Source organism: Hyla sarda, chromosome 4, assembly GCF_029499605.1.
Source record: "Hyla sarda isolate aHylSar1 chromosome 4, aHylSar1.hap1, whole genome shotgun sequence".
Lineage (NCBI taxonomy): Eukaryota > Metazoa > Chordata > Amphibia > Anura > Hylidae > Hyla > Hyla sarda.
Window position 1 is genome coordinate 40,179,101 of NC_079192.1, and position 17,618 is coordinate 40,196,718.

The 17,618-nt window shown below is 45.6% G+C and overlaps 1 protein-coding gene across 2 annotated transcripts in view; it reads left to right on the forward strand.

Annotated features, from left to right (window-relative positions):
- Positions 1-17,618, forward strand: part of SHFL (shiftless antiviral inhibitor of ribosomal frameshifting) — a 75,436-nt gene that overhangs the window by 18,199 nt on the left and 39,619 nt on the right. The window contains exon 1 of one of the 2 annotated variants that reach the window (XM_056570622.1): positions 12,545-12,674. The exons of the other annotated variant lie outside the window; for it this stretch is intronic. The gene's annotated coding sequence lies outside the window, so the exon portion shown is untranslated. Of the gene's footprint in view, positions 1-12,544; positions 12,675-17,618 lie in introns of those variants that run through there. 2 annotated transcript variants of the gene reach the window in all.

Consider the following 17,618-nt stretch of genomic DNA (forward strand, 5'->3'; position numbering starts at 1 on the left):
TGTCCTGTATACTGCTTATGTGTACTGTCCTGTATACTGCTTATGTGTACTGTCCTGTATACTGCTTATGTGTACTGTACTGTATACTGCTTATGTGTACTGTACTGTATACTGCTTGTGTACTGTATACTGCACCCCTGTCCTGTATACTGCTTATGTGTACTGTATACTGCACCCCCTGTCCTGTATACTGCTTATGTGTACTGTCCTGTATACTGCTTATGTGTACTGTCCTGTATACTGCTTATGTGTACTGTCTTGTATACTGCTTATGTGTACTGTTCTGTATACTGCTTATGTGTTCTGTCCTGTATACTGCACCCCCTGTCCTGTATACTGCTTATGTGTACTGTCCTGTATACTGCTTATGTGTACTGTCCTGTATACTGCTTATGTGTTCTGTCCTGTGTACTGCTTATGTGTTCTGTCCTGTATACTGCTTATGTGTACTGTCCTGTATACTGCTTATGTGTACTGTCCTGTATACTGCTTATGTGTACTGTCCTGTATACTGCTTATGTGTACTGTCCTGTATACTGCTTATGTGTACTGTCCTGTATACTGCTTATGTGTACTGTCCTGTATACTGCTTATGTGTACTGTACTGTATACTGCTTATGTGTACTGTACTGTATACTGCTTGTGTACTGTATACTGCACCCCCTGTCCTGTATACTGCTTATGTGTACTGTCCTGTATACTGCTTATGTGTACTGTCCTGTATACTGCTTATGTGTACTGTATACTGCACCCCTGTCCTGTATACTGCTTATGTGTACTGTCCTGTATACTGCTTATGTGTTCTGTCCTGTATACTGCTTATGTGTACTGTCCTGTATACTGCTTATGTGTTCTGTACTGTATACTGCTTATGTGTTCTGTACTGTATACTGCTTATGTGTACTGTACTGTATACTGCTTATGTGTCCTGTCCTGTATACTGCACCCCCTGTCCTGTATACTGCTTATGTGTACTGTCCTGTATATTGCTTATGTGTACTGTTCTGTATACTGCTTATGTGTTCTGTACTGTATACTGCTTATGTGTTCTGTCCTGTATACTGCTTATGTGTACTGTCCTGTATACTGCTTATGTGTACTGTCCTGTATACTGCTTATGTGTACTGTCCTGTATATTGCTTATGTGTTCTGTCCTGTATACTGCTTATGTGTACTGTCCTGTATACTGCTTATGTGTTCTGTACTGTATACTGCTTATGTGTTCTGTACTGTATACTGCTTATGTGTACTGTACTGTATACTGCTTATGTGTCCTGTCCTGTATACTGCACCCCCTGTCCTGTATACTGCTTATGTGTACTGTCCTGTATATTGCTTATGTGTACTGTTCTGTATACTGCTTATGTGTTCTGTACTGTATACTGCTTATGTGTACTGTACTGTATACTGCTTATGTGTCCTGTCCTATATACTGCACCCCCTGTCCTGTTTACTGCATTATGTATTCTGTCCTGTATACTGCATTATGTGTACTGCACCCCTGTACTGTATACTGCACCCTATACTGTATACTGCACCCCTAGACTGTATACTGCACCCCTGTACTGTATACTGCACCCCTATACTGTATACTGGAGTCTGTATTCTCTGCACTGTATACTGTATACTGGAGTCTGTATTCTCTGCGCTGTATACTGTATACTGGAGTCTGTATTCTCTGCACTGTATACTGTATACTGGAGTCTGTATTCTCTGCACTGTATACTGGAGTCTGTATTCTCTGCACTGTATACTGTATACTGGAGTCTGTATTCTCTGCACTGTATACTGTATACTGGAGTCTGTATTCTCTGCACTGGATACTGTATACTGGAGTCTGTATTCTCTGCACTGGATAATGTATACTGGAGTCTGTATTCTCTGCACTGTATACTGTATACTGGAGTCTGTATTCTCTGCACTGTATACTGTATACTGGAGTCTGTATTCTCTGCACAGGATACTGTATACTGGAGTCTGTATTCTCTGCACTGTATACTGTATACTGGAGTCTGTATTCTCTGCACTCTATACTGTATACTGGAGTCTGTATTCTCTGCACAGTATACTGTATACTGTAGTCTGTATTCTCTGCACTGGATACTGTATACTGGAGTCTGTATTCTCTGCACTGGATAATGTATACTGTAGTCTGTATTCTCTGCACTGGAAACTGTATACTGGAGTCTGTATTCTCTGCACTCTATACTGTATACTGGAGTCTGTATTCTCTGCACTCTATACTGTATACTGGAGTCTGTATTCTCTGCACAGTATACTGTAGTCTGTATTCTCTGCACTGGATACTGTATACTGGAGTCTGTATTCTCTGCACTGGATAATGTATACTGTAGTCTGTATTCTCTGCACTGTATACTGTATACTGGAGTCTGTATTATCTGCACTGGATACTGTATACTGGAGTCTGTATTCTCTGAACAGTATACTGTATACTGTAGTCTGTATTCTCTGCACTGGATACTGTATACTGGAGTCTGTATTCTCTGCACTGGATAATGTATACTGTAGTCTGTATTCTCTGCACTGTATACTGTATACTGGAGTCTGTATTCTCTGTACTGGATAATGTATACTGTAGTCTGTATTCTCTGCACTGGAAACTGTACAGGTGTCTGTATTCTCTGCACTGGATAATGTATACTGGAGTCTGTATTCTCTGCACAGGAGTCTGTATTCTCTGCACTGGATACTGTATACTGTAGTGTGTATTCTCTGCACTGGATACTGTACAGGTGTCTGTATTCTCTGCACTGGATAATGTATACTGGAGTCTGTATTCTCTGCACTGGATAATGTATATTGAAGTCTGTATTCTCTGCACTGGATAATGTATACTGGAGTCTGTATCCTCTGCACTGGATACTGTATACTGGAGTCTGTATTTTCTGCACTGGATAATGTATACTGGAGTCTGTATTCTCTGCACTGGATAATGTATACTGGAGTCTGTATTCTCTGCACTGGATAATGTATACTGTAGTCTGTATTCTCTGCACTGGAAACTGTATACTGGAGTCTGTATTCTCTGCACTCTATACTGTATACTGGAGTCTGTATTCTCTGCACTCTATACTGTATACTGGAGTCTGTATTCTCTGCACAGTATACTGTAGTCTGTATTCTCTGCACTGGATACTGTATACTGGAGTCTGTATTCTCTGCACTGGATAATGTATACTGTAGTCTGTATTCTCTGCACTGTATACTGTATACTGGAGTCTGTATTATCTGCACTGGATACTGTATACTGGAGTCTGTATTCTCTGAACAGTATACTGTATACTGTAGTCTGTATTCTCTGCACTGGATACTGTATACTGGAGTCTGTATTCTCTGCACTGGATAATGTATACTGTAGTCTGTATTCTCTGCACTGTATACTGTATACTGGAGTCTGTATTCTCTGTACTGGATAATGTATACTGTAGTCTGTATTCTCTGCACTGGATAATGTATACTGGAGTCTGTATTCTCTGCACAGGAGTCTGTATTCTCTGCACTGGATACTGTATACTGTAGTGTGTATTCTCTGCACTGGATACTGTACAGGTGTCTGTATTCTCTGCACTGGATAATGTATACTGGAGTCTGTATTCTCTGCACTGGATAATGTATATTGAAGTCTGTATTCTCTGCACTGGATAATGTATACTGGAGTCTGTATCCTCTGCACTGGATACTGTATACTGGAGTCTGTATTTTCTGCACTGGATAATGTATACTGGAGTCTGTATTCTCTGCACTGGATAATGTATACTGGAGTCTGTATTCTCTGCACTGGATAATGTATACTGGAGTCTGTATCCTCTGCACTGGATACTGTATACTGGAGTCTGTATTTTCTGCACTGGATAATGTATACTGGAGTCTGTATTCTCTGCACTGGATACTGTACAGGTGTCTGGTGCAGACTACAGAACACAGAGTCTGTGCACTGGAATCTACTGTCTGTGCTCAGTGTTCTGTATTCATTTCGCTTGTCTCTATAATCTACGCAGAGGTGTCTGTTTTGCAGTCTGCACTGGATTCTGTGTTCTGTGCACTGGATTCTGTGTTCTGTGCACTGGATTCTGTGTTCTGTACACTAGATTCTGTGTTCTGTGCACTAGATTCTGTGCTCTAGATTCTGTGTTCCGTGCACTGGATTCTGTGTTCTGTACACTGGATTCTGTGTTCTGTGGACTAGATTATGTGTTCTGTGCACTAGATTCTGTGTTCTGTGCTCTAGATTCTGTGTTCTGTGGACTAGATTCTGTATTCTGTGGACTAGATTCTGTGTTCTATGCACTGGATTCTGTGTTCTGTGCACTAGATGCTGTGTTCTGTACACTAGATGCTGTGTTCTGTGCACTGAATTCTGTGTTCTGTACACTAGATGCTGTGTTCTGTGCACTGGATTCTGTGTTCTGTGCACTGGATTCTGTACACTGGATTCTGTGTTCTGTGCACTAGATTCTGTGTTCTGTACACTGGATTCTGTGTTCTGTGGACTAGATTCTGTGTTCTGTGCACTGGATTCTGTGTTCTGTACACTGGATTCTGTGTTCTGTGGACTAGATTCTGTGTTCTGTGCACTGGATTCTGTGTTCTGTACACTAGATGCTGTGTTCTGTGCTCTAGATTCTGTGTTCTGTGCACTGGATTCTGTGTTCTGTACACTGGATTCTGTGTTCTGTGGACTAGATTCTGTGTTCTGTGCACTAGATTGTGTTCTGTGCTCTAGATTCTGTGTTCTGTGGACTAGATTCTGTGTTCTATGCACTGGATTCTGTGTTCTGTACACTTCATTCTGTGTTCTGTGCACTGGATTCTGTGTTCTGTGGACTAGATTCTGTGTTCTGTGCTCTAGATTCTGTGTTCTGTGGACTAGATTCTGTGTTCTGTGGACTAGATTCTGTGTTCTATGCACTGGATTCTGTGTTCTGTACACTGGATTCTGTGTTCTGTGCACTGGATTCTGTGTTCTGTACACTGGATTCTGTGTTCTGTGGACTAGATTCTGTGTTCTGTGCTCTAGATTCTGTGTTCTGTGGACTAGATTCTGTGTTCTGTGGACTAGATTCTGTGTTCTATGCACTGGATTCTGTGTTCTGTACACTAGATGCTGTGTTCTGTACACTAGATGCTGTGTTCTGTGCACTGGATTCTGTGTTCTGTATACTAGATTCTGTGTTCTCTGCACTGGATTCTGTGTTCTGTGCACTGGATTCTGTGTTCTGTACACTGGATTCTGTGTTCTGTGCACTAGATTCTGTGTTGTGTGCACTAGATTCTGTGCTCTAGATTCTGTGTTCTGTGCACTGGATTTTGTGTTCTGTGCACTGGATTATGTGTTCTGTGCACTAGATTCTGTGTTCTGTGCTCTAGATTCTGTGTTCTGTGGACTAGATTCTGTGTTCTGTGCACTGGATTCTGTGTTCTGTGCACTGGATTCTGTGTTCTGTGGACTAGATTCTGTGTTCTGTGCACTGGATTCTGTGTTCTGTGCACTGGATTCTGTGTTCTGTGCACTGGATTCTGTGTTCTGTGGACTAGATTCTGTGTTCTGTGGACTAGATTCTGTGTTCTATGCACTGGATTCTGTGTTCTGTACACTAGATGCTGTGTTCTGTACACTAGATGCTGTGTTCTGTGCACTGGATTCTGTGTTCTGTATACTAGATTCTGTGTTCTGTGCACTGGATTCTGTGTTCTGTACACTGGATTATGTGTTCTGTGCACTAGATTCTGTGTTCTGTACACTGGATTCTGTGTTCTGTGCACTGGATTCTGTGTTCTGTACACTGGATTCTGTGTTCTGTGGACTAGATTCTGTGTTCTGTGCTCTAGATTCTGTGTTCTGTGGACTAGATTCTGTGTTCTGTGCACTAGATTCTGTGTTCTATGCACTGGATTCTGTGTTCTGTACACTAGATGCTGTGTTCTGTACACTAGATGCTGTGTTCTGTGCACTGGATTCTGTGTTCTGTATACTAGATTCTGTGTTCTGTGCACTGGATTCTGTGTTCTGTACACTGGATTCTGTGTTCTGTGGACTAGATTCTGTGTTCTGTGCACTAGATTCTGTGTTATGTGCTCTAGATTCTGTGTTCTGTGGACTAGATTCTGTGTTCTATGCACCGGATTCTGTGTTCTGTACACTGGATTCTGTGTTCTGTGCACTGGATTCTGTGTTCTGTACACTGGATTCTGTGTTCTGTGGACTAGATTCTGTGTTCTGTGCTCTAGATTCTGTGTTCTGTGGACTAGATTCTGTGTTCTATGCACTGGATTCTGTGTTCTGTACACTATATGCTGTGTTCTGTACACTAGATGCTGTGTTCTGTGCACTGGATTCTGTGTTCTGTACACTAGATTCTGTGTTCTGTGCACTGGATTCTGTGTTCTGTGCACTGGATTCTGTGTTCTGTACACTGGATTCTGTGTTCTGTGCACTAGATTCTGTGTTCTGTGCACTAGATTCTGTGTTCTGTGCACTAGATTCTGTGCTCTAGATTCTGTGTTCTGTGCACTGGATTTTGTGTTCTGTGCACTACTGGATTATGTGTTCTGTGCACTAGATTCTGTGTTCTGTGCTCTAGATTCTGTGTTCTGTGGACTAGATTCTGTGTTCTGTGGACTAGATTCTGTGTTCTGTGGACTAGATTCTGTGTTCTGTGCACTGGATTCTGTGTTCTGTGGACTAGATTCTGTGTTCTGTGCACTGGATTCTGTGTTCTGTGCACTAGATTCTGTGTTCTGTACACTGGATGCTGTGTTCTGTGCACTGGATGCTGTTTTCCGTGCACTGGAAGCTGGCTTCATCTTACTAGTTGTTGAGGGTCTGACCACATGGTCTTCCACCCATCACAATAATGAAGGGGGCTCTATGGTTCTCTTCAGATTTTATCTCTGCACAACAAGAGAGAAAATGCAGAACTGAGGGTTCCTCCTAGGGGCAAAAAGATTAGTTCACTGGAAATCTGTTCAGAACATTTATTCCTGTAAAGCTACAACGAGCACCGGAGTCTTGTCACATGTAGCAGAGGTGGGTGGGTTCACAGCAGCTTTGAGCTCAGGACCCCAGACCGAAACCCGACGGACCCCATTCAAAGTCACTGGGAGACGTAGGAACCCAGTGGTGTCCGTTCAGGGTCCACTCGGCACAAAAAAAAAAAAAGAGCCGAATGGACCCTTAATGGGTCGGAGCACAACAACAGTGTGAACCCAACCTAAGCATTTGGCACAGTATGTCCTGTTTTATATGTGCTTTTCTATAATGTTATCCCTGGTCAGTGAGTTAGGGTCTATTCACACGGCAGAATTTCTGCCTCAAAATAAAGCCCGTAGACTTCTATGGGATTCCGCACTCCCATTCACACTTCTGAATTTCTGCTTGCGGAATTCCGCAAGCAGAAATTCAGAAGTGTGAATGGGAGTGCGGAATCCCATAGAAGTCTATGGGCTTTAATTTGAGGCGGATTTCCGCAAGTGGAAATTCCGCTCTGTGAATAGACCCTTATCGTGTAAGTTTCTTTCGTGGGATCTGACCTGAGTTTAAAGGATAAAATGTTTGGTCCAGCTTAGTGCTGGGCATTATACCGGTTCATATCGAATACCGAAATTTTTTGTGCTGCACGATATGAATTTTTCCCCATACCGCAATACGAGTTAGGCCCCTCCCCCTCGGGAATGAATGAGTTATCAACCCAGCGCTGCGCTGTCCCCACATTGGGGGAACTAATCATATCTGCTTTTCCCCCCTCCCCCCAATTAATTATCAGCCCAGTGCTGCGCTGTCCCCATAGGGGTACTACTCACGTCACCCGCAAGCGCTGCCCTCCTCGTCCTCCTGTTTGTTGCGCCCGCCGGCGCTGACACTCTCTATACTGTACGCTGTATCCCTATGCCCGGGCTGCAAAAGATAAACAAAAGAAACTTTAACTCACCTTCCCCGTCGGTCCGGACCTGCTTCCTGGGGACATGAACGTCGGAGAGCCGTCAGCCTATCACCGGCCGCAGCGATGTTCCTCCATGATAGGTTGAACCGGCTTCTTACATGACAGCGGGCTCAGCCTATCCCCGGCCGAGGCGGAACATCGCTGCGGCCGGTGATAGGCTGACGGCTCTCCGATGATCATGTCCCCAGGAAGCTGGTCCGGACAGACGGGGAAGGTGAGTTAAAGTTTATTTTGTTTATCTTTTGCGGCCCGGGCATAGGGATACAGCATACAGTATAGAGCAGTGGTCTCCAACCTGCGGACCTCCAGATGTTGCGAAACTACAACTCCCAGCATGCCCGGACAGCCGTTGGCTGTCCGGGCATGCTGGGAGTTGTAGTTTTGTAACATCTGGAGGTCCGCAGGTTGGAGACCACTGGTATAGAGTGTCAGCGCCGGCGGCCCGCAACAAACAGGAGGACAAGTAGGACAGCGCTTGCGGGTGACGTGAGTAGTACCCCAATGGGGACAGCGCAGTGCTGGGCTGATAATTAATTGGGGGGGAGGGGGGCAGAAAAGCGCTAGCGGGTCACATGATTTGGGGGGGGGGGGGAATACCGATATATTCCGTGGATCAGCCATAAGTTACATAAATACCGTGATACACACACTTGGTCATACCGCCCAGCTCTGGTCCAGCTTTTGGAAAGATCAGTGGCGAAACCCTAAGGGGGCACATTCCGATTTTGCCCCTGAACATTTGATGCTATAAGTGATGGTTATCAGAAGTAAAAGGGAACATCATTGGTGGTCTGTGGAACTGAATGTGTTAATGGGCCCGTATCTTAGGGGTTTACCCCCTCCTTAGGCTCCAGTGCTGTCTGGTGCCCCATCATTGGTCCACTACAAGGCAGAAGGTGTAAGGATTGGGCCACACAGATGGCCAACGACTGGTGTGTGCCCACCAATACATGGGGCAGTCAGGGACAACCTTACACTCATATACATCCATCAGCCATGACATTGATTTGTGACAATGACGTCTGTCGGGGGTTGGGATATAATACACCGCTATGATTGTAATGGAGGTGTTGAGAGCAGGGAAAATGCACAAGTGTGAGGATCTGTGAGACTTTTGGGCCTCATTGTGAGGTCTAGATGTCTGGGTCAGAGCATCTCCAAAATGGCCGATCTCCCATGTTTCCAGTATGCAACGATTAGTACCAAAAGGGCTCAAAGGAAGGACAACAGGTGACAGGGTCATGGGCACCCAAGGCTCATCGGTGGCCATGGAGAGTGAAGGCTAGCCCTCCGATCCCACAGAAGAGCGGCTGTAGACTATGATGAAAGAAGTCAGAACCCACAGGACACAGCTGGTTGTATATGGGGCTTTGTAGCTGCAGACCCGTCAGGGCGCCCAGCACCCAAAAGTGTCTACAGTAAGAATCAGAACGGGACCATGAAGCTATGGAAGAAGGTGACCTGGTATTAAATGGGCACTGTCAGATACAATGGGGGAGATTTAGCAAAGGATTTAGACTGGTTTTTCCTGTCTAAAATTGTCGCACAGAAAGTCACACTCTAAATATGCGCGACTTTTTCACAACTTTTGCTTTAGAGGATTTTTAGAACATGATGCATTCTGGTCTATTTTAGACGGAAAAATGCATTGGTGCTGAATTTATCCAAAGCAACTTTTCGGCGACAAGTCGCTTCGGCTGAAAGTACGCCGAAATGTCAGACCATGCTGGAGCAGGTTTAAATACAGTCAAAAAGCATCGATCCCGAAGTACGTGCGCAGAATTTATCAAGAGACGTGCGACTTTTGATAAATTAGGTTCACAATAAACCGGCCTAACCCTCTTTAGTTTGGCCTATATTGATGCGGGACATAGACGGCTTTAATAAATCTCCCCCAATAACTTTTGATATGTTTTAAAGCATGCAAAACATATTGGGGGAGATTTATCAAAACCTGTGCAGAGGAAGAGTGGTGCAGTTGCCCATAGCAACCAATCAGATCGCTTCTTTCATTTTCCACAGGCCTCTTTAGAGGCCTGTGGAAAATGAAAGAAGCGATCTGATTGGTTGCTATGGGCAACTGCACCACTTTTCCTCTGCACAGGTTTTGATAAATCTCCCCCAATATGTTTTGCAATTGCTTTCATACTGAAAAAGCCAGTCAAAAAAGTGGCCTCTAGCGGTCCCCCTGCCTCCTGGGACACATACCAGTCCTGCAGTGTCCAGGGGTCATGGACATGTCATGGACACCTTGAGTGATTGTCAGGGCTGCAGGCAGGTCCAGAGCTGCTGTTTGCTCCCGACCCTCTGTGAGTCAGAGCAGAGTGAGGGAGGGGGAGGAGTCATCACAGTGAGGAGAAGAGAGGGACGCGCCCCATGCCTCTGCATGGACAGAAACCACACTGAGCAATGATGGCAAGTAAATAAAGGTAATTCTGAGAGAAATATAAGTTGTAGACACATGATCATGATGAGGTACTGAGCAACATATAACAGTTGTTGTTTTTTTTTTGGGGGGGGGGGATCTGACAGGTACGCTTTAAGTTTTACATCATGTGGACAGCTTGGTGAGTGTGTGTCTTATAGCTGGAAATGAGATGGCGGTAGGACACTCTATAGGAAGAAGACAAGCTGGTGGAGGCATTGTGATGTTCTGGGCAATGTTCTGCTGCAAACCTTGAGTCCTGGCCTCATGAGGATCTTACTGTGAAAACTGGAAAAAAAAATAATGGGACCAGAAAAAAATGGAAATATTGGAAAAGACTTTCGAGACCCAAATGGGTAACAAGAAAATGGATTGGGCCTATGTTTCCACTGAAGGCTAAAAGGCTAAAATTACCATTCATCGCTGATTAATAATGTACTTAATAAGAAATGTAAAAAATATCGGAAAATAGAAGCAGATAAGAAAAAATAGTATCTGACTCTAATCCGTACATAAAAATATCCAGGCGATACATTCCCTTTCGGGCTCAGGCTTTTATTATACATTGAGTACAGCAGGTGGCTTTGGAATAGGTCAGTACATGTATACGGTGTCCATTTTAGGACAGCATCAACCGTCAAGCTGTACCTCGCTCATCCTTCAGCCAAAACGGCGTCCCGCCTCCTCCCTCGCTCATCCTTCAGCCAAAACGGCGTCCCGCCTCCTCCCTCGCTCATCCTTCAGACAAAACGGCGTCCCGCCTCCTCCCTCGCTCATCCTTCAGACAAAACGGCGTCCCGCCTCCTCCCTCGCTCATCCTTCAGCCAAAACGGCGTCCCGCCTCCTCCCTCGCTCATCCTTCAGACAAAACGGCGTCCCGCCTCCTCCCTCCACCGTCAGGCAAAACCTTTGTCATCCTTAAGTCTGTCATACCTCAGATGAAAATGAAAGTGCTGAGTCAGCAGAGCTTCGGCAGACCTGCTAGCACAGACAGTGTGTGATTGGCTGCTGCCAGCAAAGATACTGTGATTGGTTGATGGGAGCGTAGGTGTGTGCAGTCCCGCTCCAATGTTTACACACATTTCTTTACAAACCCTAATCCTCTCATGTACCCAGCTTTCCCCTATTCCTGCAAAACAAACCTGCGCTAATCCTCTCATGTACCCAGCTTTCCTGAGCGTAGGTGTGTGCAGTCCCGCTCCACTGTTTACACACATTTTTTTACAAACCCTAATCCTCTCATGTACCCAGCTTTCCCCTATTCCTGCAAAACAAACCTGCGCTAATCCTCTCATGTACCCAGCTTTCCTGAGTGTAGGTGTGTGCAGTCCCGCTCCACTGTTTACACACATTTCTTTACAAACCCTAATCCTCTCATGTACCCAGCTTTCCCCTATTCCTGCAAAACAAACCTGCGCTAATCCTCTCATGTACCCAGCTTTTCCATATTCCTGCAAAACAAACCTGCACTCACTGTGATTGGTTGATGGGAGCGTAGGTGTGTGCAGTCACGCTCCACTGTTTAGACACATTTCTTGACAAAGCCTAATCCTCTCATGTACCCAGCTTTCCCCTATCCCTGCAAAACAAACCTGCGCTCTCGGCTTTTCCCCTATTCCCGCAAAACCTACAGTTATGTACTCAGCTTTTAACAATTCCTGATAAACCTACAGCTGACTACATAACTGTAGGTTTTGCAGGAATAGGGGAAAAGCTGAGAGCGCAGGTTTGTTTTGCAGGAATAGGGGAAAGCTGGGTACATGAGAGGATTTGGGTTTGTAAAGAAATGTGTCTAAACAGTGGAGCGGGACTGCACACACCTATGCTCCCATCAACCAATCACAGTGAGCGCAGGTTTGTTTTGCAGGAATAGGGGAAAGCTGGGTACATGAGAGGATTTGGGTTTGTAAAGAAGTGTGTCTAAACAGTGGAGCGGGACTGCACACACCTACGCTCCCATCAACCAATCACAGTATCTTTGCACTCCCATCAACCAATCACAGTATCTTTGCTGCCAGCCAATCACACACTGTCTGTGCTAGCAGGTCTGCCGAAGCTGTGATGACTCAGCATGAGAGAGTTTAGGTTGACAAAGATTTTGCCTGACGGAGGAGGGAGGAGGCGGGACGCAGTTTCGGAGAAGGGGGGAGGCAGTTTCGGAGGAGGGAGGAGGCGGGACGCAGTTTCGGAGGAGGGAGGAGGCGGGACGCAGTTTTGGCTGAAGAATGAGCGAGGTGCGGCTGACGGCTGATGCTGTCCTAAAATGGACACCGTACATGTAGACTAAAGTAAGGAGTAATTAAGAATACAAAAAGAGGTGAACCTTCAAGAGTTTTTAAGTGCTTTGACAAAAATCCAGATACTTTTGTAGGTGTTTCATGAAAAACTCTTTCCATATATTGGGGGAGATTTATCCAAACCCGTCCAGAGGAAAAGTTGCTGAGTTGCCCATAGCAACCAATCAGATCCCTTCTTTCATTTTTCACAGACCTTTTCAAAAAGTGAAAGAAGCGATCTGATTGGTTGCTATTAGCAACTTTTCCTCTGGACAGGTTTTGATAAATCTCCCCCATTGTGTTTAGGAGGGTGTAAGGACTTTATAGTGGAGGTTTCCTTACTAGAAAACATCAAGTCATGCCCCTCGTGACGTCACACCATGCCCCCTCAATGCAAGTCTATGGGAGGGGGCGTAGCATGCACCACGCCCCCTCCCATAGACTTGCATTGAGGGGGTGTGGCGTGACATCATGAGGGGGCATGGCCGTGACATCACGACCCCCGCATCTGGGTGCTGCACAGAGATCATGGGGGTCCCAGTTGCTGGATCCCTGCGATCAGTCATCGTATCTCCTATTCTTTGGATAAGGGATAAATGTCTAGGGGCGGAGTACCCCTTTAAAGGGGTACTCCACTGGAAAACATTTTAGGCTTCCCCATCCTAGAAAACCTTTCAGGTTGGGCCATCCTGAGGAAATTCTTCCACGGCTAATAATGTAAATCGTGGAGGGTGGTATCTCCACAAAGTGGTTTCTGTTCCTCTTTACAGAAGGAAGGGCCTTTTCTAGTTACTAAGTTTAATCATTAAAGGGGTACTCCACTGGAAAACATATATATATATTTTATTTTTTGAATCAACTGGTGCCAGAAAGTTAAACAGATTTGTAAATTACTTCTATTAAAAAAATCTTAATCCTTCCAGTACTTATCAGCTACTGTATGATCCACAGGAAGTTCTTTTCTTTTTGAATTCCCTTTCTGCCTGACCACAGTGCTCTCTGCTGGCACCTCTGTCCATGTCAGGACCTGTCCGGAGTATTAGAAAATACCCATAGCAAACCTATGCTGCTCTGGACAGTTCCTGACATGGACAGAGGTGTCAGCAGAGAGCACTGTGGTCAGGCAGAAAGGAAATTCAAAAAGAAAAGAACTTCTTGTGGATCATAACAGCGGCTGATAAGTACTGGAAGGATTAAGATTTTTAAATAGAAGTAATTTACAAATCTGTTATACTTTCTGGCAGCAGTTGATTTAAAGGGTACCTCTCATCAAAAAAACTTTTGATATATTATAGATTAATGTATGCAGAATAACTTTACAATTGCATGTTATTAAAAAAAATATGCTTCTTTCTATTTAATTTTCCACTTTGAAGAAATGGCCACTAGGGGTCTCCCTACCAGTCCTGGCAGCAAGCATTTCAGACTCATGCTGGAGTCCTAAACACTACGAGCTGCCAGTCTGCTTTGTTCACAAAGGAGAACACTCAGAGCTGCCAGCCTGCTTTGTTCACATCCTGTTTGGCTGTGAACAAAGCAGGCTGGCAGCTCTGAGTGTTTAGGACTCCAGCATGAGTCAGAAATGCTTGCTGACAGGACTGATCGGGAAAAATACAATAGAAAGAAGCAGATTTTTCATTAACATGCTATTGGAAAGTTATTCAACATTCATTAATCTAAAATATATCAAAAGTTTATTTGATGAGAGGTACCCTTTAAAAAAAAAAAAATAGTTTTCCACCAGAGTACCCCTTTAAATGGACATTCAAAAACCCCTTGATCCGGAGAGGAGGCCAGAGAGGACAATTGTGGCATTGAGGGCTGTAATGTTATCCCATGTGATCAGATGATACCGAGGACTCATTCAGGAGTTCTTATGAAGTAGGAAACAATGGCTTGGATCAAAGTTGGCAATAGACAATTGTGAGTTGGCAGCCGAGGATATGGGCATGTGTTCTCCGCAAGTGACCTCAACCTTTTTAGCCGAGATATTCAGATTTAGAGGAAGCTAACGTAGAAGGAATGATGTTATGGTGATGAATGCCAAGTAGCGGTAGCATTGTTTTGCTCAAAGTAACGGCCGTGGTGGGAATTGCCGGTTAGAGCTACTTATATGTGGTTTCCATACGTGGCTCTAGGGTCACCGGTGACTAGGCCGCTCTTACACCTGCATGACGGACATGGACTGGTTGATGAGGACAACATACAGTGATCCCTCAACTTACAATGGCCTCAACACACAATAGTTTCAACATACAATGGTCTTTTCTGGACCATCGTAAGTTGAAACCAGACTCAACATACAATGTACAGACAGTCCAGATCTGTGAAACGTGTCAATGACCGGAAGAACCGACCAATCAGAATGGGCATTCGCTGGTAAAACCCCTGTATTACTGAAGTGCATGCACTGACTGATGTCTGGTAGCGCCCCCTACAGTACAGGGAGGTATTACATGTTCTGTTCTCTTTACCTGTACCAGGGTTAGCTGCTCCTTTAGACACCAGGTGAGGGCGACTCCATCTTACTTTTTTAGGACACTGTGTACTGTACAGGACCCTGAAGAAGCTCCTGTCTAGAGATGAGCGAATTTACAGTAAATTCGATTCGTCACGAACTTCTCGGCTCGGCAGTTGATGACTTTTCCTGCATAAATGAGTTTTCCTGCATAAATTAGTTCAGCTTTCAGGTGCTCCCGTGGGCTGGAAAAGGTGGATACAGTCCTAGGAGACTCTTTCCTAGGACTGTATCCACCTTTTCCAGCCCACCGGAGCACCTGAAGGCTGAACTAATTTATGCAGGAAAAGTCATCAACTGCCGAGCCGAGAAGTTCGTGACGAATCGAATTTACTGTAAGTTCGCTCATCTCTACTCCTGTCCTCTACATAGACCAGTGTTTCCCAAGCAGGGTGCCCCCAGCTGTTGCAAAACTACAACTCCCAGCAAAAAGGCTGTCCGGGCATGCTGGGAGTTGTAGTTTTGCAACAGCTGGAGGCTCCCTGCTTGGGAAACACTGACATAGACAGTAATTACAGCTCACAGCAGATCTTTCTTACTTTTATATGTAAGGATTTGCTTTATCTCTATTAGTTATCTACTTATTTTTCTTTAATTCTCACTTTTTCCTATTTTTGGATGACATTTTGGGGCTTCAGAACCAATTACCAGGTTTCCATAGAGTTCTGGTCTCAACATACAATGGTTTCAACATACAATGGTCGTCCTGGAACCGATTAATATTGTAACTTGAGGGGCCACTGTAATCTACTATTTTTATTTATTTTTTATTTCATTTTTTCTAAGGCCACGTAAAAAAGTTAACCATATTAGTTCCAACCCATTCCACCCAATCTGGCCATGAACATTAGATGTACTGGTTGGTGATCCTACTGATTTCGGTTGGATCATCTCGTGTAAATGCTGTCCGCCTGGTTTTCTTTCAATGAATGATATGACAGGAAAGAGAGATCAGGTATGGTAAACTTCTTTCTTATGTTCTTGGTGGGATAAGCAGCTGCCAAACCAGTCTGGCAATGGCTCACCCCACCCCATTGAGAACACAACAGTGTTTGGCCCATCAGGTGTGTGCATGTAGGGATTGGGAGAGATGGCAGCCGTGAATTCCTGTGTATGGCAGAATTGCCGAGAGATACGGTATACCGTATATACTCGAGTATAAGCCGACCCGAGTATAAGCCGAGACCCCTAATTTTAACCCAAAATCCCAGGAAAAGTTATTGACTCGAGTATAAGCCTAGGGTGGGAAATACCTCATCCCCCCCTGTCATCATCCAGACCCGTCATTAACATCCTCATCATCATCCCCTTGTCATCATCCCACACATCCCCCCTTCATCATCCCCTTATCATCCCACACATCCCCCCTTCATCATCCCCTTATCATCCCACACATCCCCCCTTCATCATCCCCTTATCATCCCACACATCCCCCCTTCATCATCCCCTTATCATCCCACACATCCCCCCTTCATCATCCCCTTATCATCCCACACATCCCCCCTTCATCATCCCCTTATCATCCCACACATCCCCCCTTCATCATCCCCTTATCATCCCGCACATCCCCCCTTCATCATCCCCTTATCATCCCACACATCCCCCCTTCATCATCCCCTTATCATCCCACACATCCCCCCTTCATCATCCCCTTATCATCCCACACATCCCCCCTTCATCATCCCCTTATCATACCACCCCCCCCCCCCCTTCATCATCCCCACACCCCCCCTTCGTCATCCTCTTCTCATCATTCGCCCTCAGTGGTCTTCAACCTGCGGACCTCCAGAGGTTTCAAAACTACAACTCCCAGCAAGCCCGGGCAGCCATCGGCTGTCCGGGCTTGCTGGGAGTTGTAGTTTTGAAACCTCCGGAGGTCCGCAGGTTGAAGACCACTGCGGCCTTCAACATCATCCAGCCCCCCTCTCACCCCCTTTAGTTCTGAGTACTCACCTCCGCTCGGCGCTGGTCCGGTCCTGCAGGGCTGTCCGGTGAGGAGGTGGTCCGGTGAGGAGGTGGTCCGGTGGGGAGGTGGTCCGGTGGGGAGGTGGTCCGGGCTGCTATCTTCACCGGGGGCGCCTCTTCTCCGCGCTTCCGGCCCGGAATAGAGCCGTTGCCTTGGCAATGACGCAGAATTACGTTGGCAATGAACGCACCTCTGCGTCGTTGTCACGGCAACGTGACTATTCTGAGGCCGGGCCCGAAGCGCTTAGAAGAGGCCTCCCCGGTGAAGATAGCAGCCCGGAACCAGTATCCCACCGGACCACCTCCTCACCGGACAGTCCTGCAGGACCGGACCAGCGCCGAGCGGAGGTGAGTACTCAGAACTAAAGGGGGTGAGAGGGGGCTGGATGATGTTGAAGGCCGCAGTGGTCTTCAACCTGCGGACCTCCGGAGGTTTCAAAACTACAACTCCCAGCAAGCCCGGACAGCCGATG